Source organism: Microtus pennsylvanicus, chromosome 11 (assembly GCF_037038515.1).
Source record: "Microtus pennsylvanicus isolate mMicPen1 chromosome 11, mMicPen1.hap1, whole genome shotgun sequence".
Classification (NCBI taxonomy): Eukaryota; Metazoa; Chordata; class Mammalia; order Rodentia; family Cricetidae; genus Microtus; species Microtus pennsylvanicus.
The window spans coordinates 41,762,399-41,784,618 of record NC_134589.1 but is presented as its reverse complement, the minus strand read 5'-3'; the positions used below and the strand labels follow the sequence as shown (position 1 = coordinate 41,784,618).

The 22,220-nt window shown below is 49.9% G+C and overlaps 1 protein-coding gene and 2 non-coding genes across 4 annotated transcripts in view; 1 reads left to right on the top strand and 2 right to left on the bottom strand.

The window, feature by feature from the left end:
* Positions 1 to 22,220, top strand: part of Rab11fip4 (RAB11 family interacting protein 4) — a 106,665-nt gene that overhangs the window by 31,646 nt on the left and 52,799 nt on the right. The gene's annotated exons all lie outside the window — the stretch shown is intronic.
* On the bottom strand, positions 13,750 to 13,857 carry LOC142832122 (U6 spliceosomal RNA). The gene has a single exon (XR_012907199.1). It is a non-coding gene; the product is annotated as a U6 spliceosomal RNA (small nuclear RNA).
* Positions 17,309 to 17,416, bottom strand: LOC142832012 (U6 spliceosomal RNA). Its single transcript, XR_012907111.1, has one exon. It is a non-coding gene; the product is annotated as a U6 spliceosomal RNA (small nuclear RNA).

Genomic DNA, 22,220 nt, shown 5'->3' with positions numbered 1-22,220 from the left:
CTGGGGTGTAACCTGGTGGCGATTGTTTACCTAGATTATCATGATTGATCCTGTCAGCCTGACCAGAAGCACCTAGATTAGAAAGAGCCATCTCAGGGTGTATGGGGGAGGGAGGGAGAGAGAGTTAGCTGAAAGATCTTCCTGGCTGTATGGCAACACCGTCCCGCCGGCTGGAGTAAAAGGACAAGAAAGGGGAAAGCCGATAGAGCAGGTTTCCCATGTGCACACACAGACACAGACACACCACACACTTTCCCCCCACTCTCTCCCCCCCACACACTTTCCCCTGCAACACACACACTTTTCCTCACACTACACACACCTCCCCTCACACCTTTCCCCTCCAAACACACACACCTCCCCCACGCCCCTTCCCCATCACCTCCTCTCCATCCCTGAAGGCTCCTTGGCCACTCTGAGGTTTGCAGCCTCTGCCACAAATTCCTGTTACCATGTTGCTCTGTCTTACCTCAGGCTCCAAGCAATGAATCCCAGAGAGACTCTGAAACCATGAGCCAAAATAAATCAGTTCCTTCCTTCCTTCCTTCCTTCCTTCCTTCCTTCCTTCCTTCCTTCCTTCCTCCCTCCCTCCCTCCCTCCCTCCCTCCCTCCCTCTCTCCCTCCCTCCCTCTCTCCCTCTGTCCCTTCCTTCCTTCCGCCCATCTGTCCTCCCTCCCTCCCTCCCTCCCTCCCTCCCTCCCTCCCTCCCTCCCTCCTTCCTTCCTTCCTTCCTTCCTTGTTTTTCTCAGACCTCTGTCACCAAGACAGCAGATCTGATACGTAGGTCTAGCACAGGAAAAGAACAGTGGGTTTTGTAAGGTGGGAACTATTATGGGTCTGGGGTCATTCGGAGATTCACCTGTCTAACCATGAATAAAATTGAATAAATAAGAGGCTTTACTAAATACTGATCAGGACCATGGATACTGGCCAGGTCCATACTTGAGACTCATGCTCAGAGTATGGCCCTGATTCATTCATCAGTCAAGGGCTTATAAAAGCGAAAGTTCGTCCAATCACCGGAAAGTATGCGTCCTGACATATTTCGTGCTTATGTACCTCCCTCCTATGTGTGATCGAGCACACATCCTCTGTTGTTGGGGCGTCCAAGCTTATGTATAGAAGCGAAAGCTTGTGGCTTGTTAGACGCAGCCCAAGCATTCCAGGAAGTTATCTGTCCCTGGGTAAATAGGGCTGACACAGCAGAGGCATTTTCGTTTTATAGACCTCTTAAGTGCAGTAATTAGAACCTAAAACAAAGCTTAGCCATCACAGGAACAAGGAAGCTGAATAATAGGGACACAAAGCTGATTGGCCCCCATCAAACTGCTTTCTTTTCCCTTTTTTTTTAAAAACGGTTAAGGGAGCAAAGGACTTCCTTATCATGCCAGCTAAAACTCTCCTGATTCTGGGAAGGCCACACAACAGCTTAGGTTCCGTTTTGGTGTCGCAAACATCATCACGAAGCAGGCTCTTTTGATCCAGTTTGCTTCGTGCATAGACCTGGCCACACCAAGGGCCACCTGTGAACTTCATTTAACAGTTTGAGGGTGACAGAGACTAAAGTCACAGCCTGTGTGGGGCCAGGTGTCCAGACTGTGCTCAACATGAGACCTCTTAGAGGTGGGCCAGGATAACTGGGGCTTGTGAGCAAGGACTCCAGATCTGCCTTACTGGGCCCAGTGCATGGAGGGGGGTGTATTTGGGGCCAGCGGAACCAGATCTGGGACAGAGAACCCCCAACATGGGGCAGACACTAAGTGACCCAGGTGTGTTTTGGGGTACAGCCTTCGTGGAGGATGCAGAATGAGTAGGCTATAGCCTGTGCCATCATTTAAAATGGGGTCCATACCTGACTTTGGCCATTTGGCCAGTCATACAACCTCAGCAAGTTTCCCGCAACATCTCAGAACCTCTGTTTCCTTGGCTAGAAAGCAAGACTTGCTCAACCAGTCTAGGTCTGAGCACTGATCCTCACCCCTACTCCCACCCTTACCCCCATTGCCACCGCTACCCCACCCCTACCCTGTAAGCCTCTTCATCCGGTTTACTTTGGGGTTCCAATGTTTCAAAAGCCCTTGCTGAGTCGTTGGAAAACAGAGAAGCCCTGAGGCCAGGGTTAACCCAGGGGTACTCAGGATCAGAGACATGCCCCCAAGCTCCCGCTGGTTTTGTGACAACCAAGCGCTCGAGCACAGCCAGAAAAAAATCATGCATTCAGTAAAAAGGGGAAATACCTTCCAGGAAGGATTTTTTTTTGTAAAGTGATATGTTTTTGTTGTTATTGTTTTCCAAAATTCAGAAGTTCCAGGGAGGCAAAAGATGGGGGTCAGTCATCACGGCAACCTTGACTCTTTCCTGTGGGACTGTATAATGTGAATGTTTGTGGCTTTGGGGTTTCAGCCTCTTCCAGGCAAACCTCTTTCCGTCGTCCACACAGCTCTGGGCCCTACAAGTGGCTCAACTGGCCAGAGCACCTAGCCCAAGTGGTGGACATGGTAGGTGACCTGGTTTGTTTGCCTTAGTCAGACAGCTTGGTGGACCTGGGCTAGCTCCTTCCTGTGGGCTCCTGAGTGTCACCAAACCAACCAGGCAGAGTGAGTCCTCAGAGTGCACTGGAATTCTGGCTCCTAGAACAGATTGGGCAGAACCATAGATCTTCAGAGGCAGCATCTTCAAAGGGAGCTAATGCTACGGTCCTAATGCTACGGGCCAGGCACCCCATACCTTGCTGTGCTCCATATGTCCCCTAGGGGTCAGCCTGAGACTGAAACCAAGAAGCCGGCCAGCTTCTGGTTCCTTTGAGTGTCTGGTGGGTCTGTGGGGAATACTGATCTGAGCAGTGTGGCTTCGGGAGGTAAAGGATGGTAATTGGCTGGATGTCAGGACTGCAGCCGAGCCCCCTGGGTGGAGGGAGGTGAACCCTTCAGGGTGTGGGCACCACTTCCAGCCTCATGGCTTGGTGGGAGTCACCTTGTGTCAGTAAAATGCTTTCCTATTGGCTATAGGGCGGGCCTCTGCTGTCTGCCCTTCTTCCCCGTCCCATGGAGCCCCTGATGCTGGGCACCACCCTGGGTCTTTGACTTGGGAGAATCCTTTCTGGATGTTTCTGTAATGTTTCTGGATGTTCCTGTGCAGTACTGGTGTCTGACTGCCGTGGATGCCTGTGTCCTCAGAGCCTGTCACACCTGTCAGGGAGAGCATCACTGAGCGCTACTGAACACCTGTTGAGTGTGTTTCTCAATTCAGAAAATGTTGGTCTGGCGAGAGGATGCCCAGGTGTCCAGGGATGGTGTCTCTGGGACAAGTCTCTCCCGAGCCCAGTCTGTTCTAAAGGTCTGTCTTGTGTAGTCCCCAGTCCATATGGTGAGGAGGGCTGAGGAGATATGGGCCCGTGGGTATCAAAACAAGGGGATGCTGGTCAGGGGATGTAGTCACCGTTGGCAGGCAGTTAAGCAAAAACTAACTCAGAACTGAGATTCTGGGTGTTTGGTCATCCATCTACATAGGCAGATTAATAGGGGACCCATTAAACCAAAGGGTGCAGGCCACTTGCTCCTCCTGTGCCAATGTCAGAATCTAGTGTCCTCATTCACCCAAGCCCAGGCCAGAAGGTCACCCATGATGTCCTCACGTGCTGCAGCCTCCAGCCCCCTGCTCCCCACGACCCCCTCTTCTGTCACAGCCACCATCTACCCAGTCACCTGCTAGCTCTGCTGTTCGCTTTTCACAGTCACAGTGTGTGGCCCTCCTAACAAGGGAGGAAATGTAACCTCAGGTCCTACCTGCTTCTCACTGTAGTGTATCTCCCTCCCCAAAACTGGTGGCGCCGACCTTCTCTTTACTTTTGGCGTGTGAACCTGGAAGCGCACGGTGGAGGTCAAAGGAGGGCACACAGTGCCCACTTCTGTCGCTGCTCTTCCTTTGAGACACAGTCACTCCCTGAACCTGCAGCCCAGGTTTCCTTGTCCCTGTTCCCCTCAGTGCTGGGCTCACAGATGTGGGTGCTGGGCTCACAGGTGTGGTGGGATATGTCTGTTTGTTACATGGGTGCTGGGCTCACAGGTGTGGTGGGATATGTCTGTTTGTTACATGGGTGCTGGGCTCACAGGTGTGGTGGGATTATGTCTGTTTGTTACATGGGTGCTGGGGTCACAGGTGTGGTGGGATTATGTCTGTTTGTTACATGGGTGCTGGGCTCACAGGTGTGGTGGGATATGTCTGTTTGTTACATGGGTGCTGGGGTCACAGGTGTGGGTGGGATTATGTCTGTTTGTTACATGGGTGCTGGGGTCACAGGTGTGGTGGGATATGTCTGTTTGTTACATGGGTGCTGGGCTCACAGGTGTGGTGGGATTATGTCTGTTTGTTACATGGGTGCTGGGGTCACAGGTGTGGGTGGGATTATGTCTGTTTGTTACATGGGTGCTGGGGTCACAGGTGTGGTGGGATTATGTCTGTTTGTTACATGGGTGCTGGGCTCACAGGTGTGGTGGGATTATGTCTGTTTGTTACATGGGTGCTGGGGTCACAGGTGTGGGTGGGATTATGTCTGTTTGTTACATGGGTGCTGGGGTCACAGGTGTGGTGGGATTATGTCTGTTTATTACGTGGATGCTGGACTCACAGGTGTGGGTGAGATTATGCCCGTTTGTTACATGGTTAGCAGGGTCTGAGAGTCGATCTTCAGGCCTCATGCTTGCACACCTAGCACCCCGACTACTGACCCATCTCTCCAGCCTCCATCTGCTTACTTCCTGGGAAGGCTGTGTTCTATCTCTCCTCCAGGCCTTTGTGAGGTTTGCCTTTCTTCTGGGCCATCTGCTCTGCCCCCTGACCGTCACAGGCTGCCTGGTATTTTTGTGTTTTAAAACTTCCTCAGGCACCCTGTTTTCCCAGCACCCTTGGCTCTGGCCTGAGGATCTTCACTGGGCTTTCTGGGGGCCTGAGCGGGTGGCAGTCACTGCCTCAATCTTACTGTGCAGATGGTTCTGTGTGTGCTGTGGGGTTCTAACGATGCCAGAGTGCTAACAATGACATCAGGGCCCCGTCGTCGCCTCTCCTCCTCTGTATCCAAGAGCGTTTATCTAAGCATCTAGAAGATTAGATATCTAGAAATGGAATCAGAGCAAAGACTGTGCAGATTTTCATTTCTGAAATAGATTTTTGTTGCTGTTGTTACTTCGAGACAGGGTCTCACTCTGTGGCTCTAACTATTTTTGAACTCGATATAAAGCCCAGGCTGGCCTGGCATTCACTGTGTAGCCCAGGTTGACCTTGAAATAACAGTAAGTAATCCTTCTGCCTCACCCACCCAACCCTGGGATTATAGACATGAGCCATCTTAAAATAAACGTTTAGCCCTAGAGAGGTGGTTCAGGGGTTAAGAGCGCTGGATGATTTTCCACGGGACCCAGATTTGGTTCTGAGCATCCACATGACAGCTCACAGCTATCTATAACTCCAGTCCCAGGTGATCCAGTACCCTCTTCTGACGTCTGTGGTCACTGCATGCATGTGGCACACATGCATACATACAAGAAAAACACATAAATAAAATACACATAAAATAAAAATAAATAAATCTTTTAAAAATAGATTTGTAATAGTTTTGTAATTTTTTTGTTTTTAATGGGTGCAGCCGAGAAGACTGTATCAAGTCTGTTTTCCAATTGTACAATACAAAGACTGAATAATACACAAGTGCTGTTCGCTCCCCATCACCAGATCCTCACTGCCGTCTCCCCCAAGGACAACTCATTATTACTTATTATTCCCTATGGCTGACACATACATTTTAAGGTGACTTTGAGAATTAACAGAAGCAATGTAATAATCATACTTGTCCCTAAGTCTGTCTCCCCGTCGTCATTAAATACTCTGTGAAGCTACAAGGTCCTGGCATGAAAGTCAACATACAGAGCAATAGGACAGAACAGGGAGCCGGAACAAGTCCCCACTGGCAGCCCACCTCGATCCTGACAAAGGTGGAGTGAGAACAGTCCCTTCAGTTTGTGATGCTGAGAAAACTGGATAGCACATATAGAAGAAGGAAGAATAGACTTCTGTCCTCCTCTAGGATGGGTTAAAGGCTGACTGTTTAAAGTTTTATTAGACTATAACCACGTCCACTTGCTTCTTTTTTCTTTTTTTTTTCTTGTTTGTTTGTTTGGTTTTCTGTTTTATTTTGGGAGATAGATAGGGTCTCTGTGTAGCCTTGGCTAGTCTGTAGACCAGGTTGACCAGGGATCAGCCTGCTCTGCCTCCACAGTGCTAAAACTAAAGGTGTGCACGGCACACCCAGTCCTATTGAAAGACCCTCGACGAGGACCTTTTGTCGGGAGGAGACCTCCCCAACGCCAAGGAACAGGCCGAGACTGCACGGATGCAAATCGCAAGAGGTTTATTGAGTAGACACAGGTACCTGCAGGCAGCAAGATCTCTTGGAAGACTTGCGCGCCTGCCAACTGGAGGGCAGGTTTTTTATAGGGAAGAGCAAAAAGCAAGTTTACAGAAGCAAAAGCGTGGTTATCGGAATGAGGTGGGGGGGGGGGATGAATGGTTTCCTCTCTCAGCATGGATGTGTGGCAACAGTCATCCTGTTCCTATCTTATAGATATCCTGTTTTGCAGTCAACCTGCTTTGTTGATGTCCTATCTTATTGATATCCTGCCTTGCAGTCTTCCTATCTCATAGACATTCTGCTCTCTCAAGCACATGGGATGTTCTTACGAAAGCAAACAGGACGTTCCCCCGGGAGCATGCTAGCTGCGGGTTTTGAGGAGGGGGTCTGTAGGGTCTTTCACTATGACTGTTTTCAAACATGACAGCAGGTTTGAGTTAGAACCAACCCTTGGTATCTGCAGGGGATTGGTTCCAGGACCGATAAGGACACCTAAACTCATGGGTGCTCAAGCATCGTATATAAAATTGCATAGCGTTTGCATATAGCCCAAGCACATCCTCTGGTGTCTCTGCTGTCATCTCTAAGTTCCTTGTAATAACTAAAGCAATGCAGATGCTATGCAAATACCTACTACAGCTCACACACTAGGAGAAAGGAGATGGAAACAAGCCCGGAGGTGTCCAGTACTTCCTCCTTCTCAGTGGTCTGTTTGCTGGTGTGACTTAGTGCTGGGAGCCATCTTGAACCTAGGACCTAGAATATGCTAAGCATGGGCTCTCCCTCTGAGCTACACCTCCAGCGTTTCTGATTCGTGCTTGGTTGAGGACAATGGACGATGCTGACTGTGGCTGCCTCTGCGTCTGTCCGTCCGTCCATCCGTGTGAAATGCGTGCTGCTGCTTTTCAGGAAAGAGTTCCCTGCTACCCGCAAGTGCAAACTCTTCATTGAAAGGAAACAAACAGTAATGCTGCCGACACGCCCACCAGTTCCTCTCTGAGAAGCTCATCAAGATTTCCTTAGGTCCTTTTAAAAATATATATATATATATTTTTAAAGATTTATTTATTTATTATGTATACAACATTCTGCCTCGATGTATGCCCGCACGCCAGAGCAGGGCGCCAGATCTCAGTACAGATGGTTGTGAGCCACCATGTGGTTGCTGGGAATTGAACTCAGGACCTCTGGAAGAGCAGCCAGTGCTCTTAACCTCTCCAGCCCCTAAAAAAATATTTTGCTTTTATTCTATTTATGTGTATATATATGTGGGTTTGGGCCAGAAGAGGGCATTTGATGCCCTGGGTCTGGAGTTACAGACAGTTATAAGCTACCCAGCATGGATGCTGAGAGCCAAACTCATGTTCCCTAAAAGAACAGGAAGAGATTTTTAACAACTGAGCCATCTCTCCAGCTCCCTGGTTTTACTGTTTTTGCATTTATTTATTTGTGTGTGTGTGTGTGTGTGTGTGTGTGTGTGCAGGCACACTATGCCACAGTGGGCCTGTGCAAGTCAGGGGACAATATGAGAGTCAGTTCTGTCCCTCTGCCATGTGGGTCCTGAGAATCTAACTCAGGTGCCAGGCTTGAGGCAGGTCCCTTTACCTGCTGAGCCAGCACCCCAGCTCCTGAGCCTCCCAGCTCCCCACCTGTGGGCACTGGCATTGCTGGTTTCTCAAAATCAAACCTGAGAGGTTGGAGCTAATAAGAACCCCTCTTTTGGACTGTAATTATATCGGACTTTGGCAGGTTGTGGTGGCATACACCTTTAATCCCAGTATCTGGAGGTGGAAGCAGGTGAATCTCTGTGACTTCCAAGCCAGCCTGGTCTGCATATCAAGTTCCAGGCCAGCCAAGGCTATATAGTGAGACCCTGCCTCTAAATAAATAAATAGATAGATAGATAGATAGATAGATAGATAGATAGATAGATAAAAATGTGCCTTCTTGGTGTGAATTTTAGTCACTAAGAGGTTTTTTCTTGGGACTGGAGAAATGACTCAGTGGTTCAGAGCCCTTAATGCTCTTGTATAGGATCCAGGCTCAGTTCCTAGCACCTACATGCAGCTCACGGCTGTGTGTAACTCCAGATCTGACACCATCCTCTGGCCTCTGCCAGTACCAGGCACATATGTTGTGCTCATGTACACACAGGCAAACATGTCTACATAAGTAAATCCTTCTCTCTTGGGCTACTGAGGTAACTCAGTGGATAGTGCCTGCCGCCAAGCCTGAGTTCCACCCCCAGGACCCACAAGGTGGGAGAAAAGGGACATTCCTACAGGTTGTCCTGAAATCCTTGCAAGGCTGTGCTGGCATAGCCTCCATCCCCTAACATACACAGTAGCAAAGCTAGTGGGGTCTGGGGGGACCAGGGCTTTATCTTGGATGCCACATGGCTTCTGCTCACATTCAGAGGACACTGCCAAAGCCCATCTTGTCAGAGCAGGCCTGTCTGCCCCGTACCCAGCCTAAGAGCTAAGCATCCCAGACCACCACCCCTTTATCCTCCACCCAGAAGCATATTCCTAAGGCCACTCATGACAAACTGCACCTTTTTTAGGGGGGGTTCAAGACAGGCCCCTTCACAGTTTCTCTGTGTACCTTTTTTTTCATTTTTTAATAATAGAGACAAACTTTATTAACCTTTTTTTTATTTATTATGTATACAGTATTCTGTCTGTGTATGCCTGAAGGCCAGAAGAGGGCACCAGACCCCATTATAGATGGTTGTGAGCCACCATGTGGTTGCTGGGAATTGAACTCAGGACCTTTGGAAGAGCAGGCAATGCTCTTAACCTCTGAGCTATCTCTCCAGCCCTCTGTGTAGCTTTTGAAGTCTGTCCTAGAACTCACTCTGTAGACCAGACTGGCCTCAAACTCACAGAAATCTGTCTCTCTCTGCTTCCCAAGTGCTGGGATTACAGGCGAGCACCACCACCACCTGGCTGACAAGCTGCACTTTTAAGTTCTAAGAATACGTTTTTCTGAAAGACAGTCTTGCGACTGCAGAGCGTGGCGGTTCGGGGGTGGCATCCCAATGTGTGTGGGGTGGCAATGAGAGGAAGGACCTGTCCTTAATTGTTTCCACGTGTGTGCTCCCTGTCTCTTCTTTGTTCCCACAAATGTTCCCTCCAAAAACAAACAAACAAACCCCCAAATCCCTGCTTTATCCTAAGGCTCAGAGCTCCTGGAAGAAAACCTTCAGGAAGTAGTTGAACTCTGAGCCTGACCAGCTAAACAGAGCAGCCCAGGAGTGGAGCCCAGCCCACAGGGCTGCCCCCAGCCATCCAGCCCCTCACCTCCTGCTCTGACCATTCCCTGTGAAGTCTGGGCTGAGCTGGTCTGAGGTTTCTGTCTCCCAGGACAGCCCCACCCCATGCTCAGGTGCATCCTTATGACTTAGCCTTGCTATGGGAGGGCTCCATGAAGCTGTCGGGAGTGGGCTCATAGGTTCTACCTTTTCTGAGCCCAGAGGAGGGAAATATTTTGGTTTTGTTAATCATTTATGTGCCCAACTGTGCTGTCTCTCTTCAGCAAACATTCTTTCACAGACCACACATACTCTGGTCCCTTTAGTCCTGTGAACCTTCCCTCATCAGTGCACTAAATCTCTGTAGGAAATCTGTAGGAAAAACATGTCACACATACATGTACACATGCATGTGCACATGTAAGAGTTAGCTTTCAGAAACAACACAGCCTGAACCAGTGTTCTCAGGCCTGGCTGCACACTGGAATCAGGAAGGAACTGTCAAAAAAACAAAACAAAACAAAACCTCAAGTCCTACTGCACAGAGATTCTCATTTCATTCTCTCTCTCTCTCTCTCTCTCTCTCTCTCTCTCTCTCTCTCTCTCTCTCTCTCCCTCTCTCTCTCTCTTTTCCCCAGGTAATTCTAACACAAATTCACTGTCTAAACCATTGTCCTCAAGCTTTGGGGCTTGTTAGGGTGACCTGGGAGTTTGTAAGAGTCTCCATAATCAGGCAGGGCCTCTGACCCAGGAGGTGACCTCTGTGTTTTGAAGTCCTCAGGGTAATTCCATGAAACCACAGAGCATTGGACTCTGCCCTCTGGCCAGTGCCTGTCAGTGCTTTCTCTGAGTAAGGAAGTGGAGGCCTGGTAAGAAGAATCTTGTCCCTTGCAAATGCAAATGGCCCTTGCTTGGCCTGCTGTGTGTTCACATGTCCCTGGCATTTTTGTTTTTCTGTGGTTTGGTGGATATCCTCTGGCCACAGTTTGGGATTGTACCCTGGCCCAAAGCATTCGTAGTCCTATAGAACAAGCCAGCTTGTTGGATTGATTCTCAGCTGAGGAAGGACGCAGTCCTGGATGCAGTGAGCGTGCCTTTGCTATCCAGACAGAGGGCTGTAGAGTCACTGGGATGCTGTGCTCTGACTTTATAATTTAAAAAGCTTTCAACTTTTAGAAAAATTATAAGAGCAAAACAAATCCATTTATTTAAACTCAGCAATTAGCGTGTGTGTGTGTGTGTGTGTGTGTGTGTGTGTGTGTGTGTGTGTGTTTATTGCTGGGGAATTTGTTTGCCTGTTTTGGTGGGCCATATAAAAGTTGCAAACAGAATGACATTTGATTCTAAAATTTGCTATTTGTTTGAGACTGGGTCTCATGTAGGCCAGGCTAGCCTCAATTTTGCTGTGGAAAGGAGGTCAACCTTGAAATACTGTGACCCTCCTGCCTTCCCGAGTGTTGTTCGCCACCTCACCTGGCCTTAATTTTTAAATTCTGGATGGTCCTAAGCCCAAGGGCCTTCTCCCACATAACCACAACAGTCTTGTCACTTGCAGGGAATTTAGGACGGATGCAACATAACATCTAATATAAACTACATCCATATTTCCCCAGCCTCTAGCTTCTTGTTCTGACCTCGGATCTAAGCCAGAATCACACAATATTTTCAGCTGTCAAATCTCTTCAGTGACCTCAGCCTAGAATAGTGAGTTGTTCCGCAGCCTCCTTTGGGCCATATCTCCTCCTTCTTGGAGCTGAGCTGAGAATATCATAGCAGGTTATAGAAAACTGTAAGACAGGGCTCATACCAGGGACCTCCCTCTCTGTCTGGTGCCTTACCTGAGGGACCGTAGGACGTGATGGAAGTGCCCGTGACATGGCAGATGGTGCCTTTGCAGACGTGTGCCTGAGGGAGGTCCCAGCCTGGTCCTACACTCTCCAGTCTACTCCTGCACTCCAGGAATGTACTTCTTAGGCTCCCCATCTAGTTGCTCAGCTCAAAGGTCAATTGTCATTAATTAATCCATCCTTGCTCCCTCTTCTTCCTCCTCCCTCACCTGGAGCACTACAAAGGTCTATGGATTTGATCTAGAATATGTCTTGAGTCACCCATGCCCTTCTCCCGACCCTTGCCAAGCCCGTAGCTGCCTTCCAACCCACATCTTACACTCTCTTGCCTTTCTGTGACAAATTTTCCATCCAACTGCCAGAATTGTCCTCTAAGCCTCTAACTTGGAACTTGCCGAGGGGGACAGAAGCAGGAGACGCAGCTCCACTCTGCCCACAGCAGCCTGACGAGTTCCCTCATCTTTTAAGGGCCTCAGTTCAGGCCAAACTAGGACTTGCGGCTGTGACACAGAAACAAATTTTAGGCTAAGCCGTATGAAGCAGAGTTTACCCATCCGTTATAAGATGTTTTTAATATAGATTTTAACCATGAGGGGAGTACTTAGAAATAAAGCCAGATGCACTGGATAGCATGGGTGTGGGTTCTCTGAGAGAGAGAGAGAGAGAGAGAGAGAGAGAGAGAGAGAGAGAGAGAGACTTACTTTATAGTCTTTAGATAATTGTAGGTAGGACTTTGGTGGGGTTTGAGACTATTATCTCCAAAAGGTTGCTAAGAAACCCAAATGAGATCACAGGATGGCTCCTATAGACTCCCGACAGGATTATGGCCGATGAGGTCACAGAGATACAAGGAGGCAGCAAAGTTAACAGCCTTGAGATCCCCAGAAAACACCTGAGGAAAGGCGGGAGAGCCTGCCCAAGCTCATAACTCATCCAGGCCTTGATGTTAATCCAAGAGCCATTGATGTCAGCGTCAAAGGTCCATATGAGAGGGATAGTGACATCATGCTAGCAACTACAACGCTAATGCTAGTTGCGGTGGGATTCTGGCGTCTCGACGGAGAGGCTTTAGCCAGGCTGCTGAGGGAGGGCTCCTTCAGGATAGTCACACTCGGTCACTAAGAGAAGTCAGAGCGAGAGCTCCAGGCAGGAGCAGGGCAGAGGCCGTGGAGGAATGCCGCTTACTGCCTTGCTCTGCCTGCTTCTTTTATACCCCAGGATCACCTGCCCAAAGATGGCACAGACCCCACAGACTGGGTCCTCCCACATCAATTATTGATCAAAACAATGCCCCACAGCCAATCTGATAGAATTTTCCTCACTTAAGATTCCCTCGTCCCAGATATATCCAGGTTTGTGTCAGGTCAATAAACCAACCTGTGCATTTAGACGATTCTCCTACCCCCGACCCTGTCTGCCCTTTGTGATCAGGTACTACCACCAGTGCCCTCTTCCTGCCCGTCCACCCGGTCACATCCCTCACACCGGACACTCATCTCTCTAGTCTCTCTCATCCACGTCCAGAACCTCCCCTGGGACCCCAAGTGTGTGCCTCCAACACTCCGCACCGTTCCTGGTGCACAGCAGGGGCATGCTGTCTGAGTGGATGCATCCCAGATGGAAGGTCGCCCCTGTGCCAGGGAGGGACTCGTTCCAACCTAGAAACCCAGGAGCTCTTAAGAGACCAGGTCAGAGGCCTCAAAATTCACACCATGCATGGGTGCTTGGGAAAGACTCCTAAAGAGAGCTAGCAGGAGGCCCAGAACCCCTCCCAGCTACACGGGGACTTTGTTCTCAGACTTTGTCCCCTCCTTTCTCGGAATCTCTAGTGATAGTGTCCACACTGCTGACCAAGCTTCACCCGTGCCCTCTGCCTGGCCTCACCCTTAGATGCCGTAGACATCGCTGGGGCCACTCCTCACCGCATCTCCTCCATCCACCAGCGTGCCATTTCCAGCCTGGCTGGCACTCTCATGTGCAGCGAGGCCCTCCGGGTTCCTGTCTCCACTTCTCTACTGCAGTGACAGACAGGACAGACTCTGCCAGGAACGGTACTCAGCTTCCTGTTTCTCTGATCCGCTCTCTCTCTCTGTACCTCCCTCTCAGCAGAAAGCCAGGCCCTGTCTCTGCTAGGGATTAGAAGGCAGTGCCTACCAATCAACTGACCGTCATTGGTTTTGGGAAGTAGACAAAAGTAAGCCTATTTGACCGGCCTTGGCGGCAGAGTTAATTCGTGTTTGTTTGTTTTATATATGGAGCCCTTCACGAATTTGCACGCCAGCCTTGTGCAGGGGGCCATGCTAATCTTCTCTGTATTTTTCCAGTTTTAGTATATGTGCTGCTGAAGTGAGCACTCATGATTGTTTATTTGAGATGGAAATCTCCACGTGGTCCAGTCTGGCTTCAAACTTCTGCCTTGGGCAATCTTCCTACCTCAGCTTCCAAAGTAGCTGTATTAGTAGTAGGTGTATGCCACCATGCTGGGTTCCAAATTGTGATTTTCTTTAATAAACATTATTTTTTTTTTAAAAAAAAAGATATTTATTTATTCAGTTAGGTTTTTTTTGAGACAGAATCTCTCTATTATATAGCTCTGGCTGTTCTAGAATTCACTATGTAAAGCAGGCTGGCCTTGAACTCACAGAGATCCTCGCTGAGTTCCTCTGGAGTGCTGGGATTAGAGATGTGTACCACTCTGTACAGCCTATCTATTTTTATTTTATGTGTATGAGTATTTTGCCTGCTTTTAAGCGTGCCACATGTGTGCCGTACCCACCGAGGCCGGAAGAGCGCATTGGATCCCCTGGAACCATAATCTCAGTTGTAAACTGTCATATGGGTGCTGGGAATTGAACCCATGTCCTCTGGAAGAGCAGCCAATGCTCTTAACCACTGGAGCCATCTCTCTACCCACCCACCCACCCCAAATTGTGAAATTAAACTTGGGAGCAAGGCTTTGGGGCCTCAGTATCCTGGGTTGGGCCGACAGCAAAAATCCCTTTCTTTACCACTATTTTTCCTGCCTGGGAGTGGTTATTGGTGTTTCTCCAGGAATACCTGCAGAGCACAGCCTAGAAAATGCTGGAATTTCAGATTATAAAGCAGATTTTAGTTGGCTGATATCTTTTGCCCCAGGGGTGCTGGGCTCCCGCGGTGGTCAGTCCTATATCCCTGACCGACACCCACCGTTGTCCCCACCCCTTTGACATCAGCTGCTCCTGCTGAACTGGGAAACTCAACCTTAGGCCTTCCTGCAGGGTGGAGACCATCTGATCCCAGGGGAGAAATGTTTAGAGGGCTCCTTAAAGGTAAACAGCTGAGCTCATTTGGTTCCTGCTACATTCTTGTGACCAGGAAAACGAAAACGGCTAAAATACTATGATAGAGCATAACCCTTTGGATTTGTGTGGGCAGCATGCTAGAGCCTGACCCCAGGGCCTCTGGTATGGAGGTGCAAGCCCTCCATCGCCAGGTTAGCCCTTTGCACGCTGTGGGAGGAGGAATGGTCTCTGCAGGAGAGTAAGAGGGTTTTCTCTACTCTCCCAGACCCTCTCTCTAGAACCCTCAAATTACACTGACCAAAGAAATCTCAATATCACTCAGTCTTTCTCTCTCCCTCTCTCCTCCTCTCTCTGCCCTCCACTCTCCTCTCTCTTTCCTCTCTGCCCTCCCTCTGGTCTCTCTGTATATGTGTCTCTGCCTGACCCCCCACAACACACACACACACACACACACACACACACACACACACACACACACACACACTATGTAGTTAACCTTCAGCCTGAACTTGCTTTGTATCCAAGGCTGGGGATCAGCATCCTTGCTGTTCTCGTTTTGTCATAAACTTACAAATTCATGTCGTCACTCTCCCCTCCTCCTCTTTTTTGATTTTTTTTTAACTTCTTATTTTTCTCTGTTTAAATTTTAGATGAAGTCTTTCTGTAGCCTAAGCTAGGCTTGATCTCATAGCAACCCTCCTACCTCAGCCTCCTAAGGGCTGGGATTACAGGCACGAACTGCGATGCCTGGCTCAAGTCTTCTTCATGAAGGGCGATATCTAGCCTGCTTCTCCACATGTGATGTCTGCTATTTCTCTATTGTCTTTAACTCAGAAGAATCTTATATCAGCCAGGCATGGTGGTGCACACTTTTAATCCCAGCCCTCAAGAGGCGGAGGCAGGAGGTTCACTGAGTTTGAGACCAGCCTAGTCTACAGAGACACTTCCAGGATAGCCAGGGGTAGACAGGGAAACCCTGTCTCAAAACAAAACAACCCACAAAATAATACTATGTTAAAGTAGCATATTTGGGGGTCTGTTTAGTTCCTCCCAGGTCCTTGTCTCAGTCTCTCTCTAAGGCCCATCATACAGAGACCTCCATGTCTACCTGAACTAAGTCTCTTGGCCCAACAGTGTAGGAAGCTGAGTATTTACCCTGCCCAGGCTGCCTTGCTCACCCCAGGCGTGCCTTGCCCCAGCACTGTAGTTACAGGCTTCCTGCCGGAGGGCTCTCCTGAAGCAGTTGTTTGCTTGAAGTTTACTTACTTTTGTTTTATATGTATGGGTATTTCATTCGCATGCATGCCCCTGTACCTTACATGTGCAGTGCCCGAGGAGGGCAGAAAAGGACATCGCATTCCCTGGAAAGGGAGTTATGAATGGTTTGAGCCACCGTGCAGGGGGATGCTGGGAACTGAACCTGGTCCTCTGCAAGAGCAACGGCTGCTCTTACCCGTTGCTCCTTCTCTCCCGCTCCCAGAATGACGTTTTTAATGTTAGCTGAAGTGCTGTGAAGATGAGTGGCGGGTTAGAGGCATGTTGTCAGTGTTGGGGCTGATGGCAAGTGGCTGCCCTTCCACCTGCAGGGCCTCTGTCCTGACTGTAGGCAGGAGCTCAGCTCCTGGTGACATGGGACACCTCAGGAAGAAAGTAGAGCCTCCTCCTTTAGAGCTCCCGCCTCTCTCCGGAGTCCTGCTCCAGGCTTGGCTATCTGGGCTCTCCCGAGTCCTGCTCCAGGCTTGGCTATCTGGGCTCTCCCTTCTCCATCCCATCCCCACCACTCCACGGGAAGCGCCCTGTGGGGGGTGTGAGTGGTAGCTCCCTGGCACTCGCCCCTGGAACCTTCTTTACGAGCTGAATCTGTCCTCTGCTCAGACATTCTGCGCTGGGCTTGGCACCCGCTCTTTCCTAATGGACCCTCGTCAGATGGTGAGAATCACTCCAGTTAGCACGAGTTCCCCTGTGAGGCCTGCGAATCCACATGCTGTCTGTCTGTCTGTCTGTCTGTCTGTCTGTCTGTCAGTGTGACTGCTGCCCTCCTTTTTCTCTGTGGCTTATTTTTATCTTGTTGGTCCCACTCTGAGTATGTCTTTTATCGTAAATAATTTTACAGATGTCAAGGAAAAAATCCACAATGAATTATAATTAAGGAAGGAGAGGTTGTATTGGAAAAGAAGTAAGGAAGTCTTCAGTAGGAAAGAGGCTGTTGCCATAGGGATGAGACTGGACCTGAATGGCCAGCATTACCAGGGGTTTCCTTTTGTTTTTGAAGCTAGGTCTCAAGTGGGCCAGGCTGGCCTGGAGCTCACTGTGTAGCCAAGAATGGTCTTTTAAAACTTTTTTTTTGTAAAGTACCTACTTTTATTAAAAATATGGGACTCTTCCCAGGCAGTGGTGGTGCACATCTTTAATCCCAGGACTCAGGAGGCAGAGGCAGGTGGATCTTGGTGAGTTTGAAGTCAGCCTGGAATGAGTTCCAGGATAGCCAGGGCTGTTACACAGTGAAACCCTGTCTCAAAGAAAAAAATAAATGGGACACTTAACGAGTTTGTGTGTCGCCCTTTGCACAGGGGCCATGCTAACCCGCTCTGTATTGCTCCAGCTTTAGTTTGTGTGCTGCTGAAGCGAGCACCCCAGGATGATCTTAAGCTGGTCCTCTCCTCCCTGCCCCCGAATCCTAGGATTCCAGGCATGTACCACCATACCAGAGCTTCACACATGTGAAGCAAACACGCTACCCACTGAGCTACATTCCCAGCCAGCATTTATAGGGTAGAAGAGGCCCTGAGTAGGGTAGGTGGCAGGGTCACAGAACACTGTATCTCTAAGGTTGACTTCTTAGGACAGTGGGGGTGTGCTTGTCCTGCTCAAGTACAATTTAGGGACAAGTGCTTTGCTCAGGTAAAGAATGAGAGCTTGAAGCTTGGAAGTGTGGTGCCTCCTGTCCCTGGGACAAGCTTGAACCCTCTGCAGGGCGGGACCAGCCTCACTGGAACACAGTCTACAGATACAGGGACTCAGCTCACTGTGAACATCATAGTCTACAGATACAGGGACTCAGCTCACTGTGAACATCATAGTCTACAGATACAGGGACTCAGCTCACTGTGAACACAGTCTACACTTACAGGGACTCAGCTCACTGTGAACACAGTCTACACTTACAGGGACTCAGCTCACTGTGAACATAGTCTACAGATACAGGGACCCTGGGGTCTGTGAGATGCGTAGGCTGTGTGGTACTGTATCCTTATCCAAACAGTATCCTTATTTGAAAAATAGTGATAAAATGCATATCAGATTAAATTGTTTTTGTTGTTGTTGATCACTAGATTCAGGTGGTCAGAGCTATCTCTGGTTCACTTCTGTGCCTTGAGGAATGACACACTAGCACTGGGTGACTTTGTTGAAACAATGAAGGGCCCTTGGACCAGAGCTCATCAATAACTTGTATACAGAGCCCAGTACCTGCTCCTACCTGATACTTAGTGTCTCTGGCAACAAGATCCTCCCACCTGCAAACTGGTGCTCCCTCCCTCTCCTAGGTGGCCTTCCTTCTACCTCTGCTGTGTTCCCTGGGAACAGGTTCCCCCAGCCCTCCCCTGCACCAGGACACGCCTGTCTAGGGCATCCTCTCTGGAGCACAGGGACACTTGGACCATTGTTCTTGTGATTCCTGAGATCAATGACTACTAACACTCACTCCTGCATTCTGGTCACTGCCACCTTCCCAGAGGAAAACGAGACAGGTGCCTCAGTGCCAGGTTGGACGGGATAAGTGGTTGCCGCCTCCCCAGGCCCTGACCAGTGTCTAAAGCCTGACAAGGTTTGGGGTAAGGTACTTCAAGTTCTTGTGTAAGGCACCCATTGGGAAAAAAAAATCTGTCTTTAAATCCAGGCGGTGGTGGTGCATGCCTTCAACCCCAGCACTTGGGAGTCAGAGACAGGTGAATCTCTGTAAGTTTGGGTGTGTGGTACAGATAATTCCAGTGCTGAGGCCCAGGCCAGGAGGTGGAGAGTTGCAGGCCAGCCCATGTTAGGAACCAGGGACTTGTCTCCAAACAACAGCCAAACGATTAAGTAAATAAGTAAGTAAAGCCGGACGGTGGTGGCGCACGCCTTTAATCCCAGTACTCGGGAGGCAGAGGCAGGCAGATCTCTGTGAGTTTGAGACCAGCCTGGTCTACAAGAGCTAGTTCTAGGACAGGCTCCAAAGCCACAGAGAAACCCTGTCTCGAAAAAAAAAAAGTAAGTAAGTAGTCTTTGGGTCAGATGGAGTAGCAACTCAGACCCATGTGACACCTTGGCTTTTGAAAAATGGCTCTGAACTTAAAGTCCCCACCCCAGAGGTAGAGGTTAGGCAGTAAAACCCCTCCCCAGCCTGGCCTGGCTTCTCCTCACTGTCTATAACTCCAGCCCCCATGGACCCTTCAGACTCAGCCCCTAAAGCACACAGCTAAAAAGCACTATGAGACACAGGATACTTCCGGGAACTTGGCTATACAAGGCATTCTGGGAATCCTTAAGAGACTGGTTTCCTCGGCACAGAGCCCCTCAGAGCTGTGACAAACCAAGCCCCTCTGAACTCTCAAATGGAATGGGGAGGTGTTTGCACTCACACTTGACTGGGGAGGCCATTCCTCTCCACCAGAACACACATGGGACAGCTAAAGGCCTTGCCGTTCCCCTCGTGACTTGTGCCCATCCATATGTGTGTCCTGGTAGCTGATTAGACCACCCAGCCTGGGCTGCACAGATTCCTACATTCTGACCTCCAGGCAATTTATGCATGTGCCCTGTCTACTGGACGCGCTGGTAGGTCGCATATGGGCTCACCGGGAGAGCCTTAAAGTCTCCCAGATTTAATTGGTCTGCAGTTTGACCAGTCATTGGGAGTTTGCCAAGCTGCCCTGGTGGTTTTAAGGTGCAGCCAGCTGTACGGTTGCATGCGCAGTTCTCAGCTGTGTGTGCGTCATGTGGGGGGTGGGGCACACGTGCCACAGTACATGTGAAAGTCGGAGGACAACCTTGGGGAGTCGGTTCTCCCCGCCTTTATTTGGGTACCAGGGATCAAACGCAGGTCTCCAGGCTTACACTGCAAGCACTTTTACCGGCTGTCTTGTTGGCTCCTAGACCCCTCCCCCAAAAGCCTTCTTTGATCCTGACCATGAAGTCAGCTCTGTACTTTGCCGCTGCCATCTCGGGGTTCCAGTAGACTGTCCCCAGAACAGTAAAGCTCGAATCATCAGGGCAGGGAAACCGTCCAGGCATGGTCCTCTTACAAAACAAGCACCCTTCGGAGGGAGACCCCAGGGTTCCAGGACTTGGTTGGAGTGTTCTCACTTGGCCCAAGAGCCACAGTCCCTGAACCCCCTCCGTCCTGCAGAGCGAACTGCGCTACCTTTCTCCCGGTCCATCTGTTTCTCCTTGCTAGACCCCAAGCCTGACAGCTATCCCATTGTGCCTTCACATGTGTGAATGTGGCCAGGAGAAGCCGTGTCGTGTCCTGTGCTATCAGGGTAAGGGACTCCCGGCCTCCTATGGCCTGTCAAACAGCACCTCGCGTGCACAGCTAGCAGCCACCTTCCCATCGTGTGGGCCCACTCCTCACAGGGCAGCTGCTACTGCCAGGGCTATTTTACTGTTATTCCTCCCTCCGGGAGCTTGTAATCGAAGGGCAGTATCAGCGCCGCTGCTTGTCACAGGGAGCAGAGATGATGGGCCGCTATTCTCAGCCAGACTCTGGGAGGGAGTCAGGGACTGGCACCATTTGGGCAACGGTTAAGACTTTCATCTCTTAGACGAGGACACGGGTTGTATAGGACCTGTGCCTTCTTCAGGGCTGCTCCCTTAAACTCTGCTCTAGTTCAGGGTCTTCCCCTGGCCCTGTGACAGCGCTGTCCTCACACCTTGGCTGGCTGAGTGCAGGCTGCAAGCTCCATTCACTGTCCCACAATCCTGGGCGGACTTGAGAAATCAGAATGCTGAGAAGCTCGCTTGACTGGCCTCAGGTTTAGAGTCACAGCTGTTCCCACCCGTCCCCAGGTCCACGCTCCCCAGTCCTGCAGCACAGTCAGCCCCCAGGCTTCCCAGCCCCACCAGCCAGCTTCCACTCTCCACTCCCAGAGTCACCGAGCAGCACAGCTGACAGTCCTGGGGAGGGGACAGTTAGACAACCGGTACACGGTTTGCCTCTTTGCTGCCTCTAGTTTCCTGACTTGTTTTCTCACCTGCAGGAGGGTGGGACCCCCTCCCTGTGTGCTGTTAGTGAAAGCGTTATTGCAAAGGTTAGCTTTGTTAAAACAAATTTTAGCAGCCAGGATGTAGCTTATTGGTAGAGAACTCACTTAGCGTTCACGAATCCTTGAGTTTGATTCTCAGTGTGACATACACCAGGCCTGGTGCGTTCTCAGCACTAGAGAAGGAGAGGCAAGAGGACCAGAAGTTCAAGGCTACACATACATAGAATAATTCAAGGCCAGCCTGTGCTGTGTTAGATGCCAACTTTAAATTTTTAATTTAAAGAAAGGATTTATTTTATGTGTTTGGGTGTTTTGCCTGCATGTGTGTATGTGTGTGTACCATATGTGTGCCTGGTGCTTGTGGAGGCCAGAAGAGGGTATCAGATTCCCCTGGAACTGAAGTTACAGACATTTGTGAGCTACCGTATGGGTTCTGGGAACCAAATGTAAGACCTTGAAAAGTATTCTTATCCTGCTGAGTCATCTCCTAAGCACTAAAATGTTAATCTTAAAGAATTATTTTATTTATTTATTTTGAACTGATTTTCTTTGTGTAGCCTTGGCTCTCTTGGAACTAGCTCTGTAGACCAGGCTGGCCTCGTACTCACAGAAATCTGCTGTTCTTTTGATGTTTTAAAACAGACTTTCTCTCTGTAGCCCAGGCTAGCTGTGAACTGCCTCAGCCTCCTGAGTTGCTAGGATTCCACATGCCTGTTGAGCCTGTTGTGAGGCCGAGAGAGGTGAAGAGATTTTCCCAAGCCTTCTGGTAAAGTTATTCAGTCGGTTGCCCTTCTGGCAAGTGGCCCGCGTGTGTGTGTGTGTGTGTGTGTGTGTGTGTGTGTGTGTGTGTGTGTGTGTGTGTGTGCGTGCCACCGCACCCCTGCTGGCCAGCTGCAGCTCAGCTGGCGGTTTAGCACAGCTTGGCCTTGAAAGACCCTCCACACTCCCCATCTTCTCGTTGCTGGCCACACACACCGTGTGGGCTCTGATAAATTTCCAATCCCATTCGCCAGGCCGGAGCCCTGTAGAGAAAACAGGAGCTGTCTAGAGAAAGCAGGTGGCCCTACAGAGCAGCGGCACTCAGCTTCCCAGGGGTCTGAATGTCCCTCAGGGACACGAGGCCCCACGGGAAGCTGCCACCCTCAGTCTAGAAAGCCGGCCGTTTGTTATGCTAATGTGCACCGACACACAAAA